The 8,111-nt window shown below is 39.7% G+C and overlaps 1 pseudogene; it reads left to right on the forward strand.

Moving 5' to 3' along the window:
• Positions 1-8,111, forward strand: part of LOC108538672 (immunoglobulin-binding protein 1 pseudogene) — a 35,541-nt pseudogene that overhangs the window by 20,287 nt on the left and 7,143 nt on the right.

Below are 8,111 nucleotides of genomic sequence, written 5' to 3' on the forward strand. Positions count from 1 at the left end.
TCGAACTCCTGACCTCGTGATCCGCCCGTCTCGGCCTCCCAAAGTGCTGGGATTACAGGCTTGAGCCACCGCGCCCGGCCGTGATTCACTCTTAAAAGATGGTAGTATGAGGCAGTCTTCTGGGGTGGTAGTGATTTTCTGTTTCTTGAGCTGGATTATCACATGGGTATATTTACGTCATGGAAATTCATTGAGCTGTGCAGTTAAGATTTGTCCACTTTTCTGTATGTTATTCAGTAAAATGTTTACCATAAAGAGTGAGGCACATGTGCTATAATAAAAGGGAAATAATATGAAAATCAACTGTCTCAATAAAAAATTTACAACTGATATTGCACAATAGTTATGTAAGACCTGACCATTAGGAGAAACTGGGTGAAGGGTACAGAGAACCTCTCTGCACTAATTTTTCAACTTCCTGTGAATCTACAATTATTTCAAAATTTAAAAATACTATCAACACTGATATTTTAGTGTGTGAACCCCAATTAGATTTTCTTGTTTTTTCTTTTCTTTTCTTTTTTTTTTTTTGAGATGGAGTCTGGCTCTGTTGCCCAGGCTGGAGTGCAGTGGCACGATCTTGGCTCACTGCAATCTCTGCCTCCCAGGTTCAAGCCATTCTCCTCCCTCAGCCTCCAAAGTATCTGGGACTAAAGGCACATGCCACCACGCCCAGCTAATTTTTTGTATTTTCAGTAGAGACTGGGTTTCACTGTGTTAGCCAGGATCATCTTGATCTCCTGACCTCGTGATCCACCTGCCTTGGCCTCCCAAAGTGCTGGGATTACAGATGTGAGCCACTGCACCCAGCCTAGATTTTCTCTCCTTCCTTCCTTCCTTCCTTCCTTCTTTTTTTCTCTTTCTTTCCTTTCTTTCTTTCTTTTCTTTCTTTCTTTCTTTCTTTCTTTCTTTCTTTCTTTCTTTCTTTCTTTCTTTCTTTCTTTCTTTCTTATCTTTCTATCTTTTCTTTCTTTCTTTCTTTCTTTCTTTCTTTCTTTCTTTCTTTCTTCTTTCTTTCTTTCTTCCTTCCTTTTCTTTCTTTTCTTCTTTCTTTCCCTTCCTTCCTTCCTTCCTTTCTTTTCTTTCTTTTTTCTTTCTTTCTCTTTTCTTTCTTTCTTTCTTTCTCTCTTTTCTTTCTTTCTTTCTTTCTTTCTTTCTTTCTTTTCTTTTCTTTTCTTTCTTTCTCCTTCCTTCCTTCCTCCCTCCCTCCCTCCCTCCCTCTCTCTCTCTCTCTTTCTTTCTTTCTTTCTTTTTTTTTTTGGAAATGGAGCCTCGCTCTGTCCTCTGTTGCCCCAGCTGGAGTACAGTGGTGTGATCTCAGCTCAGTGCAACCTCTGCCTCATGGGTTCAAGTGATTCTCCTGCCTCAGCCTCCCGAGTAGCTGGGATTATAGGCACGTGCCACCACGTCCAGCTAATTTTTCTGTTTTTAGCAGAGATGGGGTTTCACCATGTTGGTCAGGCTGGTCTCGAACTCCTGACCTTGTGATCTGCCGGCTTCGGCCTCCGAAAGTGCTGGGATTACAGGCATGAGCCACCGTGCCCGGCCCCAGCCTAGATTTTCTACTTATATCCTCCTTCTAAAAATTTCTCTTTCCTGCCTACTCCTCAGAATTGAAGTGAAAATCATTTTCAATAGAGGCTGTCCCAACTATAGATGACAGCTGATAAGTCCTGGGATGGACATCTGCCCCAATGTGGGCCGGTTGGAGCCTTTTCCTGGGACATGGCGTTTGGACTGAGAAACAGCCATCTCTCTTCATGTGTCCACACTATAATTTGTAAACTGAAGAGCTGCCAGCATGTTCTGTTTTCCACCTTGTGGTTCGGGGAAGCAGAAGAACTTGATGGACAGAGAGAAGGTGGAATGAAGCTGATGTACAAACGGAGGAGGACACATGAGATAGAGTCTCTTTGACATTCACCTTCCTGGCTTCTTATGTCCAGTTCAATTTGTGTCCTTGGGTTCTGTGAGACTCTTTATGTGTTTAAAATACATTCACCTTGTTATCTAAAAGAAATCAAGATCCATTCAGATTTCTATTACTTGCAACCATAATCCTAACTAGCACATCTACGAAGATGCACAGTTTTTGTCCTGTGGCTTATACTTAGAATATGTCTTTTTTTTTAAATTTATGAAGTATGAGACCAGGAGCAGTGGCTCAAGCCTCTAATTCTAGCACTTTGGTAGGCAGAGGCAGGAGGATTGCTTGAGCCCAGGAGTTTGAGATCAGCTTGGGCAACAAGGTGACATCGTCTCTTAAAAAAAAAAATTAGCTGGCATGAACCTGTGGTCCCCACTACTTGGTAGGCTGAGGTGGGAGGATTGCTTAAGCCTGGGAGGTTGAGTCTGCAGTGAGTCATGATTGTACCACTGCATTCCAGCCTGGTGAAACAGTAAGACCCTGTCTCAAAAGACAAACAAACAAATATAATAAAGTATGACTTTACTGTATGTAAGATAAAGATTGGCACTCGTGCATAGTACAATCACAGAAGATATACTAAAGATCACTTAACCCATCCCTCTTATTTTCAGGTGAGAAAACTGCAGGTTAAGGGCCTTAGCCAAAGTCATACAGCCAGCTGCTAGAAGCATCAGACCCAGCATCCTGTCACCTTTCCCACGGTAAGTCCTGGAGAGAAATATCAGGATGCTCCACTGAGGGTTTTATTTGTTTGCATATAGTATATTAACTGCATAATGAATTAATCAGAACATAGTCAACAAGGACCTACTTGAGAGATCAAATGAATAAGAGATGATGTATAGGGATATAAATAGTTATAATTATAGGTACTTAATTCTAAAAACAATCTTTAACTTTTATCATTATTAGTCATGGAGGTATTCCATGTGTCACTTAGAACAGATATAGTCTATTGAGAGTTAAAAAAAAATTTGAGGACAGATTACTCAAACATTTTAATTCAAATAGTATCTAGAATTGAAAAAAAATAAGACTATATTCAACAGGATGTAAATACTAAGTTTGACGTAAACTTCCTGAGAAGTGGAGGTTTGCTCGGAAACTTCCTGCTCGGTCATAACAGAGAGCTAGAACACATCAGTCTACCTCTCTTGATCTGGTCTGATACTGTTGGTTCAAAATGCTGATTTGGGATTATTCTTAGCCAAAGTAGCCAAAGCACAGCATTGTGTTGACTGTATTTTGGGAGATAACTATAAGGTGGGAAAGAAGTATTATCCAGTTTTTAAATAAAAAGGAGTCTAATGAACATATGACTTCCTGGAAAGCAAAGCACAGAATGGAAAACGTGTAATTAACAGCTTTCAGTTTTCTGTTCTCTTTATTGAAGTAGCTGTTCCTATCACTGCCAGACCTTTGGCCATCCACAGTTGCAGCTGTCTACTTTTTGTTTATATTTTGTTAAGGCAAAGTTTCACTCTGTCACCCAGGCTGGTGTGGATATGGATGTCCTATACCTAATCAATCTCCAGTTACTGGACGTTTAGGTGGTTTCCAATTTACTACCATTATAAAACAACACTGTAGTAAATCATCATACATAAATCATTCTGCAAATATCTGATTATTTTCTTAAGTTTTTAGAAACTGAACTCTTTAGTCAAGGTATTTAATCATTTTTAAGGCCTTTGTGACACTGCTGTAAGCAACAGATGAGGATTTCCTATTTTGATGGGTGGAACTTTTCTAGGGGTGGTAATATCTCTTACGTGAAGACTTGTTTTGTTTTGAAGATGCAGGAAGTGATCTAACAGACTTTCCTTGCTGGCACACTGTACCAGGAAGGAGACACAGCACTTTATCCACCCTACTTGGCCAGTTTGGTATTTGAATGGAAAGCGCAAGTTTGTGTTTGAGGTGGTGTGTCACACTTGTGTCATGTGAGACACAATACATAGATCAAAGAGGAGAAAAACCTTTGGACAGTTCTATTAGTCTCCAGTGTGCTTTTGCTAAATATCTTCAATTAAGCAATCTAATACAGATGGATGGTACTCATCTTTCTTCCCTGAATCCTCCCTTCTTCAAAGGTGACAACTAATATCATTATTTTCATTAAATATCCATAGACTGAAAGTTCACGTTCTCAAAGATAGTTTCTTTCTTTAATTGTAATTTTACTAAAACAAAGAAAAGAAAACCAAGTGTCATTAACTTTGATTTGAGTATATGTGTGATGAGGGTTAATCCTTTCCTGTTTTAATGTGTATGATACTAAGTGTATCTGCCCAATTTTTATTTATTTATTTTTTGAGACAGTCTCGCTCTGCCATCCGGGCTGGAGGGCAGTGGTGCAATCTCAGCTCACTGCAACCTCCACCCCTGGTTCAAGTGATTCTCCTGCCTCAGCCTCCTGAGTAGCTGGGATTACAGGTGTGTGCCACCATGCCAGGCTAATTTTTATATTTTTAGTAGAGATGGGGTTTTGTCATGTTGGCCAGGCTTGTCTCAAACTCCTGACCTCAGGTGATCCACCCACCTCGGCCTCCCAAAGTGCTGGGATTATAGGGGTGAGCTACCATGCCCAGCCCTGTCTCAAATTTTAGTGCAGTGCAATCTATCACTAAGAAATTTCAAAGCTGTTATTTAAGATGTTAATTATATAATATACAAATATCACAGTTGTGTGGTTTAACCTGTTAAGACATGCTTAGAAAAGAGAGCGTGAGTATACTGACTTTATTACAAGCCTATATTGGAAGATATATAGTAATATATAGGTACATATAACTCCCTGTAACAATAGGTTATGCGTTATTTAAAAACATAATGTCAAACAACATTACAGTTGGTAATCTATTTAAAGACCACAGGCTTGCCTGTTCACTGCTGCATTTCTATCCTGGACATTTGTGGATATATTACTATATATCAGGTTTATATACTTTTACTATACTTTTACTATAGGTATGTAAATATTTGCTGAATGAATAAAAAATAGGAAGATAATTTTAAAAGGTAAAAAATGGCATTTAATTTACAAAACATAATAAACAAAAGTTCTAAGTGGTATTAAGTTCTAAAACAAACCAGATTTGTCAATATAGTTCCAAGTTTAATCTAATTCCAAACTTAAAAATGATGGCATGTAATATCAGTTCATTGAATATTGTAATTAGATATTAAAAGTTCAGAGATGAGTAGTAAAGGCAGAGTGGGACTTGTAATACCAGGGTCAAAGGTAGCGCTTGGGGTCTGACTAAACATTTGAAAAAGGACATCAGGATGAGAAAGGAGGCAACTTCTTTTTTTCTCTGGTTCTGTGGGCTTCTCTTTAACGTTTGTTTTTTCACTCTTTATCATCCAAAACTAAAGGATTAATGAACTTTGGAGGATCTGAGCAACTGATCTTCAGTAAATAGGTAACTTGACACAGTCTTAGGGGAATTAATGATAGTATATGATAGACTTAATGGAAGCTTAGAAAAGACTCTTTTTTTGGTTAACTACCATATGTACTCTATTTATTTACTAAAGGTAGTCAAGTGAAGCAGTGCGAGTAGAAAAAGAACAAAGAAATCTGTAACTGGTTGTGATCAATTAGTCATAAACACCACTGCACTCGGACCAGCCCACATGCACTCTTTAAAACTTAAAACTTTTTACCAAAATCTTAAATATCAGAACAAGTCAGAAAGCTTGTTTTTTTAAAACCTTTCTTATGAAATGTATTACACATAACAAAGGCTGTATAAAACATATATATAGATTTAAAAATAATAAACATTTATGTATGTACTCACCAGCTTAAGAATAATTTTTTGGTTAGGCACAGTGGCTCATGCCTGTAATCTCAGCACTTTGGGAGGCCAAGACTTGAGCCCTGGAGTTTGAGACCAGCCCGGGCAACAGAGACCCCATCTTTACAAAAAATAAAAAATTAGGCTGGGCGTGGTGGCTCATGCCTGTAATCCCAGCACTTTGGGAGGCGGTGGTGGGTGGATCACAAGGTCAAGAGATCAAGACCATCCTGGCCAACATGGCGAAACCCTGTCTCTACTAAAAATACAAAAATTAGCTGGGTGTGGTGGTGCGTGCCTGTAATTCCAGCTATTCAGGAGGCTGAGGTAGGAGAATCACTTGAACTCGGGAGGCGGAGGTTGCAGGGAGCCAAGATCGTGCCACTAAACTCCAACCTGGTGACAGAGGGAAACTCTGTCTAAAAAAAAAAAAAAAAAAATTAGCCACGTGTGGTGGCTCACACCTGTAATCCTAGCACTTTGGGAGGCTGGGGTGGGCAAACGACTTGAGCCCAGGAGTTTGAGACCAGCCTGGGCAACTTCGTGAAACTCTGTCTCTACAAAAAAATTTAAAAAATTAGCTGGGCATGGTGGTGTGCATCTGCAGTCCCAGCTAGTCGGGAGGCTGAGGCTGCAGTGACACATCATTGTGCCACTGCACTCCAGCCTGGGCAACAGAGTAAGACCCTATACAAAAAACAAACAAAATTTATTAAATTAACTATTTATGAGAATTGTCAGGTTGACTGTCTGTTTTCCAGCTGAGTTTCACAAAATGGAGCCTGCTTAATGAAACAGATAGATACATTCAAATCCACAGGCTCTGGTAATTTGTACTGAAGAATACTTATTTCCAGAATTGACCAGAGTTATCACAGAACTAGGAGTGTATTATTTTACAGAATAGTAGAGAACTAATTAAGTACCTATGACTTGTAAAAATAGAACCTCATGGTTTTTAAATGGAAAAGTCTGACTGGAAACTATAGTCCTTTAATATTAATTTCTAAACTCAGAAGTGAGATTATGATACAATCAGTTGGCAACTATCTAAGTTTTTCCTAGGCAATACCTTCCTTGGCTGGGTAAAGAATGTATCTTCTCACATGCATATTAATTTCTTTGAGTGAAATCTGAGTTAGGTATAAGTTAATATTTATCAAACAGAATCTGTATTAGTTATCTCTTGCTGTATGAAAAATTACTCCCAAACTTGGTGCCTTAAAGCAATAAACAATTATTTTCTTACAGAGTCTATGAGTAAGGAAGCTAGGCAAATGCTACTTGGGTCTCTTGGCTCTGGGTTTCTCATAAGGCTATATAAAAGGTGTTGAGCGGGTGCTGCAGTCATCTTAAGGCTTGACTAGGTGTTGATGTTGGTAGGACTTAGTCCCTATCAGGGTGTTGGACTCAGGGCCTCCATTCCTCACTGGCTGTGGACTAGAGGCTACCCTCCTTTTTTCTGCCACATGGACCTATCCTTTGGGCAGTTCGCAACATGGCAATTTCCTTTGTTGGAATGAGCAAGTGAGAGAGCAAGAGAGAGTGAGAGGAAGATGAAAGTCAGTCTTTTGTAACCTAATCTCAGAAGTGACATTCTGTCACTTTGCCATATTTTATTCTTTTGAAACAGGTCATTAGGTCCAGCCCATGCACAAGAGGAGGAAATTACACAAGGATGTGAAAACCAGAAGGTACGGTACTTAGGAGCCATTTTAGATGCAGCCTACCATAGTAACTCTAGAAAGAAGGAAATACAAAAAGTAAAAATGCTTCAAAAGCAAGTGGTGCTAAAAAAAAAAATAAGAATAGGCTGGGCACGGTGGCTCATGCCTGTAATCCCAGCACTTTGGGAGGCTGAGGCGGGCAGATCACTAGGTCAGGAGATCAAGACCATCCTGGCTAACATGGAGAAACACTGTCTCTACTAAAAAAAAAAAAAAAAATTTGCCGGGCGTGGTGGTGGGCGCGGGTAGTCCCCGCTACTCAGGAGGCTGAGGCAGGAGAATGGCGTGAACCAGGGAGGCGGAGTTTGCAGTGAGCAGAGATCGCGCCACTGCACTCCAGCCTGCGTGACAAAGCGAGACTCTGTCTCAAAAAAAAAAAAAAAAAAAAAAAAAAAGAATAGAAAAAGGAAAAGTGAAAATGCTAACTCAGCTAAGAGTCATCATTAAAGAATATATTTTGTATGCAGAGATGGCATTATTGATGATGATTCCTTTAGGATAGGTGGTCAGGAATAGAAAGACTGCTAATTTAAGTAAGAATACTTCTCACGCTGGGCGCGGTGGCTCACGCCTATAATCCCAGCACTTTGGGAGGCCGAGGCGGGCGGATCATGAGGTCAGGAGATCAAGACCATCCTGGCTAACACGGTG

Source organism: Rhinopithecus bieti, unplaced genomic scaffold, assembly GCF_001698545.2.
Source record: "Rhinopithecus bieti isolate Rb0 unplaced genomic scaffold, ASM169854v2 scaffold_15821, whole genome shotgun sequence".
NCBI classification, from domain to species: Eukaryota; Metazoa; Chordata; class Mammalia; order Primates; family Cercopithecidae; genus Rhinopithecus; species Rhinopithecus bieti.